This window comes from Lepisosteus platostomus, chromosome 9 (assembly GCF_059453375.1).
Source record: "Lepisosteus platostomus isolate fLepPlt1 chromosome 9, fLepPlt1.hap1, whole genome shotgun sequence".
In the NCBI taxonomy this organism is placed as follows: domain Eukaryota; kingdom Metazoa; phylum Chordata; class Actinopteri; order Semionotiformes; family Lepisosteidae; genus Lepisosteus; species Lepisosteus platostomus.
Genome location: NC_142619.1, coordinates 35,293,661 through 35,312,671, shown reverse-complemented (window position 1 = coordinate 35,312,671; position 19,011 = coordinate 35,293,661). Strand labels below are relative to the sequence as shown.

Below are 19,011 nucleotides of genomic sequence, written 5' to 3'. Positions count from 1 at the left end.
TGCAACTATGAATTCACAAAAAACTGCAACAGTAATATCATGGCGTGGTGGAGAAGACTTACCAAAATGTACTCAAAACAAACTTTACATTACCAGATGGAGAAGTTTTACAACTCTTATATGATAAACTTACAAATTGTTTGAGTCTGAAAATTTCTGTGCCAGTGAAAACATGCTGTGGAGTCTTACCTTTACCACTGGCTCTGCTCCATACGCAACAGATTAAACTCTTCACAGGTATTCCTGTACTTTCTTCCAGGTAAACTGTTAAGAGCCTTGCTGCATGTCCAGAAGGAAAGCTCTTCTTGGTTTGACTGGGCCAAGCTGCTCTTGGTCTGGTTTTAGACTTGTAAGTCCCCCCTTTAGCTGTGCGTTTTGACATGCATGCTCAAGCTGTCACCCTACCCACAGCCCGTATCAAAAGACAGACTAGAAAAACACTCCTTGAAGGAAAAGAGCAAACCAAGATGACTACCAGCACTCTGAACTCCCCACACCTCCAGCCTATGCAGTGAACCCTGCCTACTCCCCCTGAGCAACAGCAGAGGAAGACCCTCCCATTACATTTCAAACACATCAATAGCCACTTTCAAGTAAACTGCCCGGGATACTTCAGGAGGGTAAGGACAGTTAGAACACCAAAAACACTACAAATTTAAATCCTTGCATTTAATAAATTTCTAAAGCACAAACATACACAAATACAATTCTTATGTACATAAAAGCTTACCAAACAAATGTCTTATTTTCACCAGTTGGTAGAAAATGTTCAGCACTTTTAGAAGTCAACTTTTGCAGTTTTATTTCCAGTATCCAAGTATTCAAAGTTCTAGTGACATATTTTAAAGTTTAAACACACCGTATTAAAATTAAACCTAATATATCTTAAATATTAGGTCTTTAATATCTTTTCATTTTTAAAGGAAAGCCAGATTTTGATTTTGGCTACTTTTTAAATAAATTATTTTTTTTCTTCTGGAAGGAACAGTTCCACTTATCTGAAAACCTCCAAAGACATTTATTTTATTTTGGTTGAAAAAGTTTCAAAAATGGATTAATCCTCAACTCATTTCCCCCAAATTTTTTTCATTTGATTCAAGTCATTCAGTAGCCAGTTTTTCAAGTACATGGGCCAAGGGATGGAATTATAATTCTTTGGTAGAATTTTAAACACATCCCTTCTCTCACAAAAGTCTAAATTAAAGTCTCCACTAAAATTCATCTAACTTCCCCAGATAACAATGATGTCAGCAAGTCTATACTATTGTGCCAGAATAATTTAACAACTCTCAACTGAATCTGAAGAGGTCATTACCATATGAATCTATAACTGTCATCCATACCACATGTTAACCAAGCCTACCAGGACAAGACTACCAGAGATAAAAGATTTGTATCTCATAAAAACAGAAAAGGAAAACAAGATCTAAAACCGGACATACTATCATCATGGCATGTACTGAACCAAGTGATTCATTTAATATTCATAAGGATGAGTTCAAAAGCCACACTGCCAGCATTTAAAACCAACTTGACAAATTTGTTGTATTACCGTTCGGCCAACAAAAGTCCTGGTTACAACCATAAAATAAAAAGAATCAAAACGAAGGGTACCTTTGACTGCACCTTCAAATCTAAAACAAAACTTTACATGGCTAATCTGTCAGAGTTTGACAAATTAAATACCACTAGAAAGAATTGTTTTTTCACCTGATAAACTGTCAATACAGCCTTTAAGAATGAAAAATATCACCATACTATGTCAATAGAATTATCTTTCTGATGTAACACAGAAAAAAAAAACTAGTACCCCATGACTGGAAATAACTTCTATTAAGGGAGAAAGCGTAAAATAAACGAAGTACTAGATTTTGATCTGCATGATTTTGAGGGTTAAAAAAAACCATTTGATATATTTCTAAAGTTTGGTTGACAAGTATGAAAATGAATCAGGAACATGTCATAGATTTAGATGCATTTTCAACAGACAATGGAATGATATTAGTAATTCAGATGTGCTTGGCTTGTGGCCAGTGACTATGGAAGTCTTTCAAAGAAAATCCCCAAAATGGGAGGGACAGATGACCTTGCCGTCTCTTTCATTTCCTTGGGAATTTCAAAAGGTGTAGCCTTTCCTGTTGCTTTAAAAAAACGTTTCACTACCCCAATCTAAGTTTCTGTTAGTCATTTGTGGCCAGCAGACAGCTTCCTCAGCTAAAGTGGAAATGTTTTACTCTACAAATAAGGTGCATTTCCTTTTTTCCAATTTTAAGTAAATTCTCCTTCCCCAGGGAAGTCATTATATGTGATAATTTATAGTTTACTGTATTGCTGGGTCAAAAGAGTCAGTGTTCTCTAGTAATGAACGCATCTCTCCTCTTTCTCATTGAGATGTCCACAGTTATAGAGGTCATATAACTAATGAGGGATTTATTCAGTAACCCCTGCCCCTGCCAGACAAACATTCACAGCCCTTCCCTGTCTAAAATGCCTCAGAGGATTCAACTGAATGTCTATTTAAAGTTCAGAATAAGCATGCAAAAGACAAGGCAAAGGTATGAAAAAAACAAAGCACTTTAAAGATGGACAAGTACAAGATCTGTAGGCTCTACATGTTACACAAAGAACTCTGTTTACTTTATATTTTTCAAAAGCAATGGCTGTAAAGATATTAACTAAAACTAGAAACCAGCAAGCAGTTTTGAAATGTTACTAAACTTGGAATTAGTTGGCCAAATACTTTTTTGTGTGTAAAACCAGTTTGCTGTATTTGGCCCAATATCTGGTGGTGTGCTTGTGTGGGCATAAAAGGCATTTGTGCAACCTGTGAGGTGCAAGTCTCGATGAGTCTTGATGAAACCTGCTCAATCTGAAATTCAATTCGCACAGTAGTTCCCCATGACAGAAGTGGTATACATTTGCAGAAAAGCATAGCATGCACACAGCTGTCTTGGTCTAATCAGGAATCTCTTACTGCAAAATATAAACATGCAATAAAAATATACAATTTGAAATAAATGATACCTACTAAGTTTGGACTTAACTGGCCAAATAGTTTTTCACAAGAATAGTTTGTGGTAGAAGAAGAAGCATATAAATAGTACAAAAATGGTTGTCCGGAATTCATCCTGGTCTAAACAATCATATTTTTCCTATATTTTACTTGCACTTTCATTGCAACATAATCTGCTGTTTGTTGGTCATTGACCAAACAATTTCTGAAAAAAAGTGGTTACTGGTATAGGGTTAATTTTTGCTAAGCAAGTAATGACATGTTGTGGACTCCCAAGTGTCACAGCAATACTTCTGGTGCATGTCTGAAGCACATTTTCGAAACCTTCCAAGTTTCAATTCAACTGGTGGAATGATTCCTAAGAAAGCAATACTTTGAAGTGTGAGGAAAAACAAATGTAGGTCAGATAACTATCCTGATTTGAAAAGGAATCATATTTCACCATATGCAATCATTCACTATGTTATATTGTACTTAGAAAGATACCAATCAAGTCTGAAAATAATTGGCTGTACAGTTTTTGCTCTGGAGTAGTTTATAAAACAGAATACAGATAAAAAAGTGGACAAAATGACAGTCAAACCATAGTCCATTCTGGTTTATACAGGAACCCTATTTATCAGTATTGTAATTCTAAATCCATTCAATCACAAGTGACGTTTCTGAGGTATTATATGCTATTGGAGAAAATTTACATGTTTTCCCATTACAAATGCATTATTTTTTTCCAAATCCATGTTTTACTGTGGACACCACACAACATTCTAAGAATCTCATCCGCTGGTATGTCTCATATTTTTACGTAATTCTCTTGATCTCAGCTTGGTCAGGTCCACAGAATTGTTTGCAGCTATGTGACTAAAAAAAATAATGTCCACTATCGCAAGAATATAAGTTTTAATAGAAAGCTAACTCTTGTAAATTTATTAAAGGCAATGTCCATTGTTAATACTGTCTGTATAAATTGATCATATGTTTAAATTGACGTAATTGATGTATATATTTTTTTCCATTTCTGGCAAGGAATCTAGGAAATTCCCAGGTGTATTTGCTATTTTGACCAACAGTTTTATGTGTTAAGAATTTCTCACTCTATTACAGTGCCTTACGAGTACCTCTCAGCATGAAGAAATTACCAGATACTGTGAAGGATTAAATAGCAGAAATACAGACTTTCTCTGCAGGGTTCCAAGGAACTCCAGCCTACTGTGAAAACCATTGTTGCAATCAAGAGCACAGGCTCATTCACAAGAGGCCCAGGCATAAGCCAAAGTCACGCTCCAACAGGAACTCTCCTTTGTTTTGGTGAAGTTTAAGAAGCCTGTGGTTTGCACTCAGCTATATTATCATTGAAAGGAGGGCCAACCTGCATCCTGCCGAGACTTCATTCCTTACATTTAAATATGAAAAAGGCAAGTGTCAAAAAACACTTGTACATTCTTTTTAAGATAAATTCCCCAAAATAAAAGAAAGTTCACACTGGTCAGTCATATTTGTTAAATTCCTGGCCTTCAAGAAGATGGAGCTAAGAACATTCATATGTATGACATTTGTTGAGTGGTGGGTCCCAACCTTGGTCCTAGAGGATCACTGTGACTGTAAGCTTGCACGCTTTCATTACAACTGACCTCTAAATCTCCAGTGTTAAATGGTGCCTTTAATTATGCTTGTTTGTTTAGATTTGTTTCTACACTCAGTCATGTGTTTCACAATCTCCACACTTCAAGGGTAATGTCTCCTACAGACGCAGCAGCATACAGACGGTTAAGAAGTCTCTCCTCAACTTTCTTACCTTACTGTGTAAACAACTCTCTGGTGATCCATTTATAATAAACAGACCCAAGGCGGATGACAATGCATCTACTCTTTCTCCTTCTGCAGAGGTCCAGTTGGTTAAATCTTAGGAAATGCCCCAGAAATTACAAACCTCATTCAATTTTTCTAAGAGCTGAAATCAAGTTTTAGAAATATGACCCAGAAGGAAAAGATTAAGAATATTAAGATTATGGTGGAACAAAAACTAGAAGCCTATCTGCCCCAAGGAACAGGGTTGGGAGCCAATGTAGTAGAGCATATTGTTTTAGAATTTTAATTCAAAATGGCATAACATTGCTAAATGTTACATGTTGTACAATGGAATAAGACATTAAACAAATACAGATAGGAAATTCATCAATTGCCTAAAACTGTGTTCAGAAGTTAAAGAGTTGCTAGGGGCCTTACTAATAAGTACAGACCTCAAAGCTAAACAAAGTAAAATAATAAATAAAATTCATCCAGGACTTACAGGTATAAAATTGTTTTAAAATTAAATGTATTCTAAAGCAGAAAGGCAAGCACTAAACCACCTTTTCTCGAGCATTGGAATGCTCTAAAAATTATAAGTTGGTCATGGGCCGAGACATCTCTCAAGTGTGCTCGACTTTCAGCAACTGTACGACTAGGGAAGTTAAGTGTAAGCTGGCCTGACTCCTGGGTCACCTTTACCCATCATATTGCCAGTTAAAACATGTAGAAAAGAAGTCACTCCCAGTAAACAAAATGCATATCAACAACATTATGGCACTGGAAAAATAACAGCTTTTTAAGCTGGTAAATTCAGCACTTGCATTTGTTTTTATAAGAAGAATTACAGTCGTGTAAAAATTGTCTTTAGCAACAATAGCTAGGGTTTTATATTCTTATATTAAAGATTATACAAACTCTCAATAGAATACTTTAGTTGTCATCTTAAAAGAGTGATTCTTAGAAAAAAATGTTTATTGGGTGTATAGTATATATAGTTTATTGTGGATGAGCAAGTCATGGAGAGCAAGCTGGGGTGTGTGAAAAGAAAAATTCCTAATACAAGAAATTGTAAATGGCCAATAAAGTGATCTTATCTTATATACTAATATATTAATTACAATATTTTTAGTACATTACATTCTAATAGAATAATGTCAAGCTACCTTTAAACTGACAATAGAGCCTGGAAACTGCTGGCATTACAACTGAAGTAAAGCTTCTCTGTTGTAAATAACTGCATGGATATTCTCTAGTGCAATTGACCACTATATATTGTATGTTCTAAAGACTACCCCTGTACACTGAGGAAACCTAAGCAGTTCAAAGCCACTACTTCAGCTATTTCATGTAGGAAATAGAAAAGCAGCTACATCTGTTAACAGATTGAATACGTCATTGCACATTTTTCATCAAAGTATGTCTTAAGATATTATCAGAAAATATTTATAATAGAAACACATTTTTCCTTTTATGTTGTTTATTTAGCAATACATAGGGACAACAGGTAAAATTAATTAATATTTAAAATATCCCGTGTGCAATAACTACTCATTGCATTTATATTTTTCATCTAAACAAGGCCCAAAGTATTTATTATATGGAGAGGACCCACCTCATCGACCACTGAAGTGCGGCACCCACCTGGGTGACACAAACAGTGGCAGCCTTTATATGCCAAGAGCCCCAGTAAAAAGCAGACCAGGAATAGGAATTTTCTGGGGTTGACACCCCTATTCACTTAAATAGCGTCATGGACTCTTTAATGACTAAATAGTCAGGATCACAGTTCCAAATTTCGTCCAATTCTGTGTCAATCTATTCACAGATTACAGTGATCCATTCTAAAAATTCATAACATTATGTCATCTTCATATGAATATAAAGTATTAATATCTCCTTAGTAAAGTACATATTTTTTCATTGTACATGTTGTATTTCTCACTGTAAGTAGCCAAAAGTATAGATCTTCAGCAATAATAGCACTTAACCACTGATCTTTGACTTAAATTGACTTTTGGCACCATATATTTTTCAAGACAATAATGTTCCAAAATGTAGGCTTCTCCTTTCCTGATAAATATATTCAGCACAAACACATGTACAATAGTTCAGGACACTGCAATTGAAAGATTGATTAAGTTCACACATTTGGCTTTTAAAATTATTAACATAACCAACACTGCACTTTTTTCTTGTGAGAAAAGGCGTTGAAAAAGTATGTGTATTCCATGTACACTGGATTCAATGTTTCTTCACTGATGCTAATGCTTGTCACGTCGTCTAAAATCTAAATTCAAGAATGAGGTAATGCAGACATGTATAATGTTGTCAAACAGCATTATTCTAAACTATATTGATAGACAAGATGTTTTTTAGTTGTTCTTTTACAAAGCTGAAACAGTGTGGACAAATACAGATTTATAGCTGCCAGGCTTCAATGCTTTAACTGTTTACACAAATGCATGACAAAAACAGCTGTTTTAGTCCTTTGCATATGAGAAGATCAATTGCTTAGCATGCATTATTCTCACATACATAATAGACTCAAAAAGCTGTGAAAACAGTTCACTTCCTGTTGAACAACAAGATATCTCATAGTCAGGGCTAATTTCCAACTCAATGGACAAAGTTTTCTTTTGGCTGGAAAACTGTTTACTTACATTTACATGAGAAACGTTATCCATTTTAAGAGGGCCTTTTCTACTTTTTTTAAAACAGCCGTCAACATTCTCAGTCTTTTTCCAAATATTAAATAGTGCACTCTGCATCAAAGATCTACTAGAAACATCTGCTGGAATATGGTATTCAAACGTTGCCTTACAATCATTAATGACCAGACAGTCAGGACTTTGGCCTAATGTCTCCTGATGTTAGGACAGCACCTCCTATCATCACAGTGTCTCTGGACACCATGCTGGGAAACTTTAAAAGCTCTTCCTCTCTAACAGACTTTAAAGGGAATACCATTTTGCATTAAAATGCTACTGAATAAATAAAAAAAAGCTTTCTTAGAAGTAACTGATAAACAGACTTATGCCGGATAAGTAGGCAATTTTCAAAGCTTTTAGCTATATGTACTGCAGCTCAAGCAACAAAACCAAAAGCCATGACCTTCCTCACTGCCAGATGCATCGTAAATCTCTTCCTAAAAGTTTACAGCCTATTTTTCTGTCACTAGGTGAACAATTTAAGCAGCACTTCACACCTGGTGCTCACCTCTTCCATGTTATAAAACCCCCAGTATGCTGAACCCTCCCAATGAACTCAACATGTCCTGACAATCTGGGAACCCACACCCCATCATAAAACCAAATTCTTTAGCAGAAAGCACCTACTCCCTTTCCAGGACTCCCAACAGCTTTGACCCACTTAAGACCAATGGAATTTACAAGTGGGTATATGAATCACACATGATAGTTAACATTAGTATCTCCATTTGGAATGAGAAGCCCCACAAATAACAGTGCAGCTGGGGTAAACCAGTGGAATGCTTTCTTTTGTGTCGGAAGTTTAGTAGGGTTTTAGAACTGTCCTCCTTAAGGTGCATTAAACATCTTAGTATTACAACTCTTGTCAGAATGTAAAACTCTTGTGTGTCTTTAAATACTTACAAAAAGGTTTTTATCAAGTAAATGGGAAGAAAAGAATGACGTGAAGTCACAATCATCCCCCCTTTTCTTTCCAAAGAAAACCATCAATTGAAATGATAACCTCTGAACTCAGCTATCTAATGCTTTAAATTGATTATTTGTAGTTTATGTTCCTTTGGGAAAACAAACAAGGATACTTTGGTAGGGTACAAACATGAGGAAGCCATTTAACCCTTCATATTGTCTTAGGTGCATTTTTTGATTTACTTGATTTGATTTACTTACGGGGCTCAAATATATTACAATGAAAACTGATATATTAATACGTTTCTATTATAATAATACGTAACTTATGAAGTGGTCTAAAATATTTATGTCTCTGCATAGCACATTGTCTTTTTTAACCAAGCAAGCCCCTGATCCATTTTCTTATTTCCTACTTGGAGCAAAACTAAAATAAAGCGGAAAATAAACCTCTCCTTCCCTATCCTTCAGTGTTTTTAGGCAAGCACTTGAAAATAAACTGAAAATATTTACATCCATACTTGCATAAAATACCTTACTTTTTTACAATCCCAAGGTATATATTGATATTGAAGAAAAGCTACTTATGTTACAGACTTAACAAAAGCCTATGGCAACTGACCCACTAAAACTGAAAAAGAAACTTTGACAATTACAAATCCCTTATCAGATGAAGTATGATCAAATGAAGAATGGAATTATGGTCCATCTTTAAAAGTAACAGTATCATTCACCATAGAAAAACCTGTCCAGATTACAGTGGTCTGATTTAATCTTACAACTGCTTCACACCAGTCAATTACGTCTTTTAGACATTCCTGCTCACAGAAAATTAAAAAAACAACTCAAATCACCATGTTAAACCCATCTGGAATTGCACAGCACTTGAACACCTTTACTACAAATATTATTACAGTGATTGGCCTAATGGCAGGTGTTGTACATGCCGGGGGGGTTACATTGTATAGATTCCTTTACCTGTTAGAGGTAGTAGATAAAGCTGGAATATCCTGGTCTGTGCTTGCAAGCTATTTGCAGGTAGCCGATTTCCAGATATAATTCCATCGCATCAACAAACCATTTTAAGGATAATGGCATAATTATATAAATGGAATAAAGAAGATATTATGAATGAAACACACTACATTGTCATTATTAACCTAGCTCCATATAGTCATTTAGCAGAGTTTAAAAAAAAATCAAAATCACGAACTCTGACAGCAGAATCATCTACAATATGATCAGTTTGATTTAAGCAATTTCCTAGCCCATCTCAGTCATTGACCACTGGGTAATGTTACTTCCAGTACAATTTCAAAGCCAGACTTTACAATGTAGCTGGAAATAAAAAATTCTATAAAAAGTGTGGAAAGTATAGTTAATATCTACATTATTCACACTTTTCCCAACTTTTTTGTATGTGAAATGGCTTGTATGAAGATAAATGATAAATTGTCATTCATAAAAACTACTCCCTGTAAAGCTGGTTAAATTTAACAGTGGATAAAACACACACATTTTTGTTTGTAATGGATACAAAGAATATAGGTACATTTGATAAAGATCCTCATAAAAGATTAGTTCTCAAAATGTAGGTGGTAGGCATTCAAGGTAATGTATGTATGTGAATTAAGAACTGACCAATGTACAGGATACAAGGGCACTGATAAGAGATGAGGGCTCAAAATGGGATAATATAATTAGTGGAGTACCACAGGGATACTTATTGGGATCACTGCTCTTCCCAATTCTACTGTATATTGATTATCTTGTTTCAAGCATAGATAGTAAAATAGGTTTGTAAATGATACCAAAACAGGAGATACAAAGGAAATACAAAAAGACTTAGAGACTTTAAAAACTCAGAACTCATGGCAGATGACATTTAAATGTCTTTAAAAACATTTAACCCTGAGTTTTGTATAACAACCTACAAATATAAAATGGAAACACTGACCTTGAAAAGATGAATTATGAGAAAGATTAAAGTGTTCATGTAGACATCATTTTCATATTGTAGATAATGACAAACAAAGTTAAGATCCATAGAAGTGTAGAATTTAAATCATGTTAAAAACCACTGATAAGACCTCAAGAACTGAGATTTACTGACAATATTATGTGCAATTTAAGTCACAACAATACATATTGGTTTGCTGGGATCAGTCCAAAAAAGAGCAACCAAACACATTCCAGGGCTTAAAGAAATGGCCTGCACTAACAGCATAAAACAATTTAGCCTTTTAAGCCTTTAAACAAAGGAGATTATGAGGGGATATAATTCAAGTATTTTAAATTCTGAAAGGCACTAACAAAGTCAGTTCTATGGATTTCTTCAGATTTGAAAGTGATACATAAATTAAAGGAAGCAAGTGGAAACTATGGGGTGGTGTAACTAAAACTGATAACAGGAGGCACTTTTTACACCAATATGTGTCTTTCAAGAATTAGCTGAATAAGCTACTACATGAACATTACATTATGTTATTAAAAAACATTTAATGTTACTAAAGTAACCTTTTTCCCCCAAGTGAAAATCCTGCCCATCATTTTCATTGCACTGGTAAGTCTTATTCTGCTATATTTTTAATTTAGATTTTAACTATTTTTTCTCTCTATTTTTTGAAAGATTGAAACTGATTAGAGGTAAATCTAACACCCCCTTGAATACATTCATCAGAGAAGGCTGCTAAGTGCCTGTCTCAAAAGTACCTTCTTCTCAAAAATAGTTTAATTCTTTAGGAATATGAAGCCATTTGGGGATGAGGTAGATGGACTCTTACCACAGGGTTAATTAACACATCAACTCCTCAAGAGTGCTCTAGCTCACTGTCTCCCACTTGTGGACCTAAGCAAAAACACAGATCAATTAACTTCGTAGTTTAATACACAAAAATACACAAGCACCATTCTAAAGAAAACCTAAATTCCGCATTTAATAAAAAAATATTTTTTAAATAAAGCCCCATATAAAATACGTATGCATCTTCTGAAAATACCCATGAAAGCATCACAGAAGAATACAAGTCTGTCTTATGACTAATGTCTGTCTTAAGACAGTGAATAAAATAACTAGACAGTGTCTAGTAAATCATTTATATAGTAATTTCTACAAGGCATTCAAAACCATTTGAAAGTCTGATTTTCTAGAGAACGCAATTGTTGCTTTGAACAGTATGCCACAGAACCGTGTGGTTCTAATGATTTCGTGACAGCCACTTAATCCAAACATTGATTTGAGCATTTTTTTAAAAATGATATATGTCATAGTGATAATACATTCAGGATTAGTGTATTACCCTAAGATTAATTTTCTAATCTTAGAAACCACCTACAATGATCAGTGATCTTTGAAAACTGAGGTAAAATGACACTGCCAAGATTCCAACACCCCGACAGGCACAGAACTTTCAGTTTTCACACATGATTTCAAACACTCTTCTTCAGCTGTGAAACAGGGTAATCAAGTATTATGCTCATTATCTCTTGTGCTCTTGGTGTGATCCAATTTAAGAAACATGCTTAAATTAGTTAAGCAAGTAGATCAGGGCTATTCTTCATCATTTTGTTTTAAATTTAACATTATACCTCAGCTAGGTGAGGAAACAATTTCTTCTACTTACACACCAACAATTAAACTGGCACATGCCAGACTTGTTGAACGTGGGTGTAAGCATGCAGCAAAGATATGTGGATTGAAACTGTAAAACTGCAATTCCCACACATGGAAGTATTTCCAACCACAGGGCTTCAAAAGAATCACCACATTCAACAGTACTCCGCTACAGTTAAACTCTATTCAAAACCCCACTAATCATTAACATTCCATGAGAAAATCTTTCTACAGTCTTTTTTAACTGCCTAATTAAACACATGCCCCAGTGCAATGTTACAGAGGAAAAGATACTCATGATGGAAAATGAGGATGCCTATTTAAGAAAACTTAAATTGGCCCCAATTTAGTCATTATGCAGTAAAATGTTAACTGTATAATGCCATCCTAACACCCACAGTTCCAGCTATACTATTCAATATGTGCATTAGTGTGAACTGCAAAATTATCATTGCCCTGAACTGAGCGGAACTAGATGAGGCTACCAATGTTTGATTGATCTCATTTCAAACAAAAAATTTCCAATACTACAAATGTTCCTTAATTGCGGCAGTAGCCAGAGTGACCTCTTCTTTCTTTTCATCCTTTAGGTTCCAACTGTGAGTCCCATTGTGCACTCATAAAAGCCTGGTTTTATTACAGTTTATGCGACTTATACTGCTTTAACCTCCCTCGTTAATTTGATATTGTAACCGATACATTCCAGTTTATTAGACCACAGAGGTCAGGGCTCCTTCCCCCCCCCCCAATGAAATGTGAACTTTCTGTGCAGAAAAAAAAAATCTTATTTCATCATGTGCATAGTATGTCCTTATCATTTTATAGAAATCCCCCACAAACAAGTGACCCTTGAACTTGTCATGTTACATTAGTCTTGGTGTTCGTGACCCAGACCCCTTACCCTAAAACAACGGATGCGATTTACATTACTGGCCACAGAGGTGGTTGCCTGCTGTGGTGCATATGAATGGATTTAATCAAGTCAGGCTACATCTGTAGTCAAAGAAAAGGGAATAAGGCCAAGCATAATGCTCCCCCTGTTGGAGTGCCTTAAATGCTGTAGTCTAGACAAAAACCCAGCATCACCAATTAGCACTATTGGAATGAAGTGGAAAGTGAGAAACAGCTTTCATGCATATGTAAGTACTAGGAACAAAATTTTGTTTAAAATAATAGATTTCACAGATAGCATGCTCCCTACCAGTGCTTTATCCTTAGGTACAAAAATACAAAGAAAGTTAATAAATTGAAAATAAGAACAACTATGTCTGAGAGGGGACCATTCACACCATCAAGTCATTTGGTTCTTCTGGTCATTTTGATCATTATGTAAGTGAGCACTCTGCATCATGAGACTGGTGTGGCTCAGACATCCATCTAATTTATGTAAATACAGGAAGCTTGTTTCCTTTTTCAAAGCTTCTTATCAGAAGTTCTTCCAGCTCCTGCAGAACCATGCACATTACTGGTCACGTGTTTAGATAGGACTAATAACTAATCGATCCAAAGACCATATCCAGATATTTCTTGAAGGAATCCAAGGTAGCTGAAGCTAAGCAGGTGTGAGCCTGGTCAGTACCTGGATGGGAGACCTCCCGGGAAAAACTGAGGTTGCTGCTGGAAGAGGTGTTAGTGGGGCCAACAGGGGATGCTCACCCTGCAGTCTATGCGGGTCCCAATTCCTCAGTATAGTGATGGGGATGCTATACTGTAAAAAGACGGCATCCTTTGGATGAGATGTAAAAACAAGGTCCTGTGGTCATTAAAAAGCCCAGGGTGTTTCTTGAAAAGCGTAGGAGTATTACCCCACTGTCCTGGCCAAATTTACCATTGGCCCTTACTAATCATGGCCTCCTAAGAATCCCCATCTCTGAATTGACTACATCACTTTGTTCTCCTCCCCACTGTTAGCTGATGTGTGGTGTCACTAAGTGAGACAGAAGGTAGGGTGCGAACACTCATCGAGGGCATAACGTACTCAGCAAACACAGGAACCCTTAAGGCCTCCTGGTGCTTTCAGTTTGCAGTGCTGTCAGTTAGGAATGGGCCTCTTCTCCATCCCTTCTCTTATCCCTTATAGGGCTGCATTGCCTGAGATGTGTTAAAAGATGAGTGGCTCAGTTTGGGTGGGTCAGAGGAGTCTGCCAGGTCTTCCTCATTCTCAGCTGTTTGAAGTTGTGGTGTTTGCCAAGATTTTAAATTCCAACTTAAAGCTGCAGATATAACAAAATAACTGTCAATTGTACAATTAGAAAGAATAACTAGTCTAGCAGTAACATTAAAATAATTCTTGGTAAGGTTCATAACCTATGCTGTATGGTCAATAGCTCTGTATGTATACTGCCAGATTTTAGGAATTGTTCAGATATGCTTATTGCTACAGGAGTAATAACTACAGTTTGGTTAAAATATGTTTTTGTATTGGTTTGGCAACCAGAGGAGAACCAATTTTTAACCTTCTTTTAGCCAGAGAAAAACTCAATACAAACCCCCCTTTAAGTATGGATGGATCTGCGATTCTGTAATGCACTGATAAATATGTTTGCTTTAATTATCCCAATAGCATTTATAAGACATTTGAAGATCATATTTGTCCAAAACAATTGCATAATGAAAAAAGTGTACATATTAATTATTTGCAACTTTCCACAAGCATATAAGGAACACACGACTGTGACTTTTTGTCTTTATGGACAATATTATCTGTTCAAAAACTTGCAATCTTATCTGGAAATCACAATACCTTCAGACTTTTTTCAACAATGCCACAATTCAGTCTTTGTCAGTGTAACAATTGCATGCACACACACACAAAAATGGAGAGCTACTAGAGCACATAAAATGTACTCATTTCTAGTTAATAGAAGCATCTAGGAGAACTCACCACAGTACATTAATCTACATTTCTGAGACAACCCTGAAGTACAGCTTTCAATGTGCTCCAGGCAAACTTTGCATATAACGTCAGACAAGCCTTCTTCCACAGATCTGTCATCATTATCTGAATTGCTGCTAAGCTCCCACACTTCAGCATGTAATGGTGATACATTCACTACAGATAATTTACTCATTTCCTAGAACTTGGTGCAGTATACCAAAAATGCCAAGGGGTTTGCAGACACTCAGGAGGGTCAGGAGGGACAAGCAGTCCTTAGTGAAAAAAGTTACCTATGGTCTGGTAGACAGATAATTGTAGGAAGATGTAACCTGTTCAACTTTCCTTAGAATATACTGTATGAAATGTAGATTAAACGTAAAAGCCTATTTTTTATAACGAAAAGCTAAAATTAAACCTACATCCCTTTTTATATAGTGGATGGCCATATTTGTTACATAAATTATACTTTGTTTATGACACAAGTATCTATATTCCTACAATGTACACCAAAAATATATATAAACTTTAAAAGAATGTAAAATATCATTGATTATGTGAGCATTAGACTTTCATTTTCCTCAACAAACAATATACATGGATTGTATGGCACTTCATATACACAAAAAAACCCAATGACAATAAGAAATCCTTTTGCAGCAATTTTAACTTTAAGGCCCCTAACAGTTCTTCAAATGTCCACAGTGTAGCGGAACACACAACACCGAGGACTTAAATTAACAACAGCATTTGTTTCTTTAAGAATGCACTTTCTCCGAGGTTGAAATTGGTATAACTAGCTTATCTTAACTGTCCCCAGCTACTCGTATATTTCAGAATTAAAGCAAAACGTAAAACCTTTGCGATTAAAGATCTTAGACCACCCTCTCCAAAAACATAAGAGGGTGCAAAGCACAGCAGCTCCTGCAGGGATGTGGATGAATGGAAAAGTCTTGACTTAAACATCTGGTTAATTACAACCATTTACTTTCATTCCAAATTAATAGAAAACATCTGCTTAATGAGACTGATGCTTGTAATTATTTACGAAAAATGTGGTACAGTCAGCACAAAAGAAAAGAGCACGAAAGGAAGCACACGAGACAAAAATAAAAATATAAAGAATTCATAACCTTTCTACTATCCATTAATCTGAAAACCACACTTTTTATCAGTTGTTTATTATTCTATTACTGATTTATATACATTATGTAAGTGAGCACTCTGTGTCATGGGACTGGTGTGGCTCAGACATCCATCTTATTTTTAATGTGAAACCGGAAGCTTGTTTCCTTTTTCAAAGCTTCTTATCAGAAGTTCTTCCAGCTCCTGCAGAACCATGCACATTACTGGTCATGTACTTAGATTAAGCCCGTATTTGTTATTTAAAAAAAAAGATTAAAATCACTGAATAAAACATTACAGATGGAGGTCATACAATCTCCATACCCTTATAATGAAAGTTCATAAGCATTATATTTCGTAACATAAAGGCCTTGCTATCAAAAGACTTGCAAAGCATGACCAACGTCATTTTAAGAAAATAATAAATAAGGGTGGACGGCATCTTTTTGAAGAGGAATGATATAAGCTCATTATTATTTTTATTATAAAATAGTGATAGGGTGGCATAGTGGTTAAGATTGCTTCCTTGTAGCACTGGGGCTCTGGGTTCATTTTCTGGGCTGCTATCTTCATGAAGTTTCTATGTTCGCCCTATGTTCACATGGGTTTCCTCCCACAGGTTAATTGGCTTCTGGGAAATTTGGTCCTGGCGTGCATGTTTGTGTCTGTGTGTGCTCTATGATGGGCTGGCATCCCTGTTGTGCATGTTGCTTGTTGGGATAGGCTCCGGCTCCTTCCGAACTCTGCATCGGCTAAAGTGGTTAGAAAATGGATAGATTTAATAAATAAGTGTATCATTATTGTTCATAATTAGGTATACATTTTTCAGATATTTATCTTGCTGAATTAGAAGAATAATATTTACAATGTTAAAACCCCAACAAAGAATATTTAATAGTAAAATAATTGGGGTTTGAACATATTCCTTTCTTATTTCTGTTCAACAGTAAATAGTAATAAAGAGGCAAACTGTCACTGGCATAACATTAAAAAAACCTCAGAAGTAAAACTAGTTTCAGTCAAACTTCCTTCTCATCTCTCCTGCAATTACAACACAACACTTCTCAGACCAGTTTGACAAATACAAAATAGACAATTCTAAAAGATTAAGAAATTAAATCATAATATTATTTCTTAAATGAAAAACAGTGAAGGGAACAATGGGAATTATGAAAAACAGGATAGAGGAAAATTTTGATTCATATATATGATATAATGCATAAAACAAATAAACACTGTTTAAATCACAGCTACCTAAATGTCATTTTACATTTCTAAGATGTACACAGTATAGACTAGTACAAGTAGGTAGCTGTGTCAGCATGCATAGTCTACAAAGGAACAAGTAAAGGTTTATTCCATGCTGAAAAGAGCCTTCTTTGGGTGTCAACATCTGAAGAAGACTCCATAGCCAAAGTGTTGTGCTTTTCTTTTCAGCACAGTATAAACCATGAAATTATAATTTAAATATCCAGGGTTGTAGGTTTAAAAATACATACACATACTATATATATACACACACTGTAGCTAGAGCAATTACCTCATGCGGTTGACCAAACTTTGTTTTTTAACACTGCTTACTTTTTATTTCACCAGCACACCATGTGTAAAAACAAACCAGTTTACAATACCAAAATCTAACAAGGCTGACTAAGTAATCTTCTTAATGATACTTGGCTTTGTGTAATTTATTACAGCCACGTTAAAGTTATGTGTGTATTCATCTGGCAGTTTGCAACACTATTGTTTTCCTTGCCCCTGCCACCAACAGGAAGACTGTGAACATTCCAAACAGATTCTGCTCTTTGAACTGCTTTATCTCAGAGCTCTGCGGGGCTCCACCAACATCTCTCTCTGGGAGCTGGCATGTGGGTCATTGGCAAACAGACCTTCTTTGTCAGTTCCCAGAGCCATTGTAGGTCAGGTATTATAAAGAAAGGTTTGTCCGCAGCTGGCCACTGTCAATATTGACCCACCTGTAAGCAAGCCCCTTACCTACATTTCTCTCCACAGAGCATGTATAAATATCACTTTCTGAAATCTTACATTGGCTATCCTAATCAAAAAGTAAAACAAACATTCTGCTCGCCATTAAAACTCCCCTTAAATCTAGGCTGCCAAATGTCTTTTCTTCTAAACAACAAACTCAGCTTGAATCATAGCCAAACACCATTTTCACACTAGCCAATTAATAGTACTAATTACTTAGACAATAAACTACTGAATTATTATAAAAATGCACCTTTTTTAAGAAAAACAAAAAAATACTTTCTCCTATTTACAGTTGTACAGAGTTGTTAATATGCTACCATCAACAGAATTAATGACAGAAATTCATATTGAACTCAATTGAAAAGTAAACAAGAAATAAAACATCAGATTTATATTCTATGTAGACATAAGAGGAGACCATTTTGCCCATCTGGTTGTTAGAAACGAATTGATCTGAGGATCTTCTCTAGTCATGTCTTGAAAGAAGCCATGATATCAATTTCAACAACATGGCTAGGTAGCTTGCTCCAAACTCCATAATCCTTTGGGTAAAGAAATGCCACCTGTTCTGAGTTTTAAATTCACTTCCATGTAGCTACCATTTGTGTGATCTGATTTTTGTGCTTAAAATATTTGCATCAGGACCTGTGATCATCTCCATTCAAGACTAAACAGATTTTGTCCTCTTAACTATCACTGAAGGACATCTCATTAAACCTGAGAATATATCTTGATGCTCTTCTCTGGACTGAGGAATGAATCTAGAGAAGCAATATTATTATGAAGAAACAGTAATGTATTTATAACATTAGAAAATACAATCTCATTTTTTTATAATAATCTCAAAGTGCTTTATATAAAAAAAGATTACACCACATTAGATCAATTATAAAATAAATCACAAAAAAATACATTCTTAAATATATTTAGGCTTGTTTTAAAATCACCAAATGTAACCAAGACCCTCCTTTTGGGATGCCGTTCAAGAGCT

At 35.4% G+C, this 19,011-nt stretch overlaps 1 protein-coding gene across 4 annotated transcripts in view; it reads right to left on the bottom strand.

Annotated features, from left to right (window-relative positions):
* The window catches only part of prickle1a (prickle homolog 1a), a 47,942-nt gene that overhangs the window by 17,554 nt on the left and 11,377 nt on the right, over nt 1-19,011 (bottom strand). The window contains exon 2 of one of the 4 annotated variants that reach the window (XM_088644803.1): nt 11,199-11,263. The exons of 2 other annotated variants lie outside the window; for them this stretch is intronic. The gene's annotated coding sequence lies outside the window, so the exon portion shown is untranslated. Of the gene's footprint in view, nt 1-189; nt 492-11,198; nt 11,264-19,011 lie in introns of those variants that run through there. One more of the 4 variants, XM_088644801.1, reaches the window with a different exon arrangement.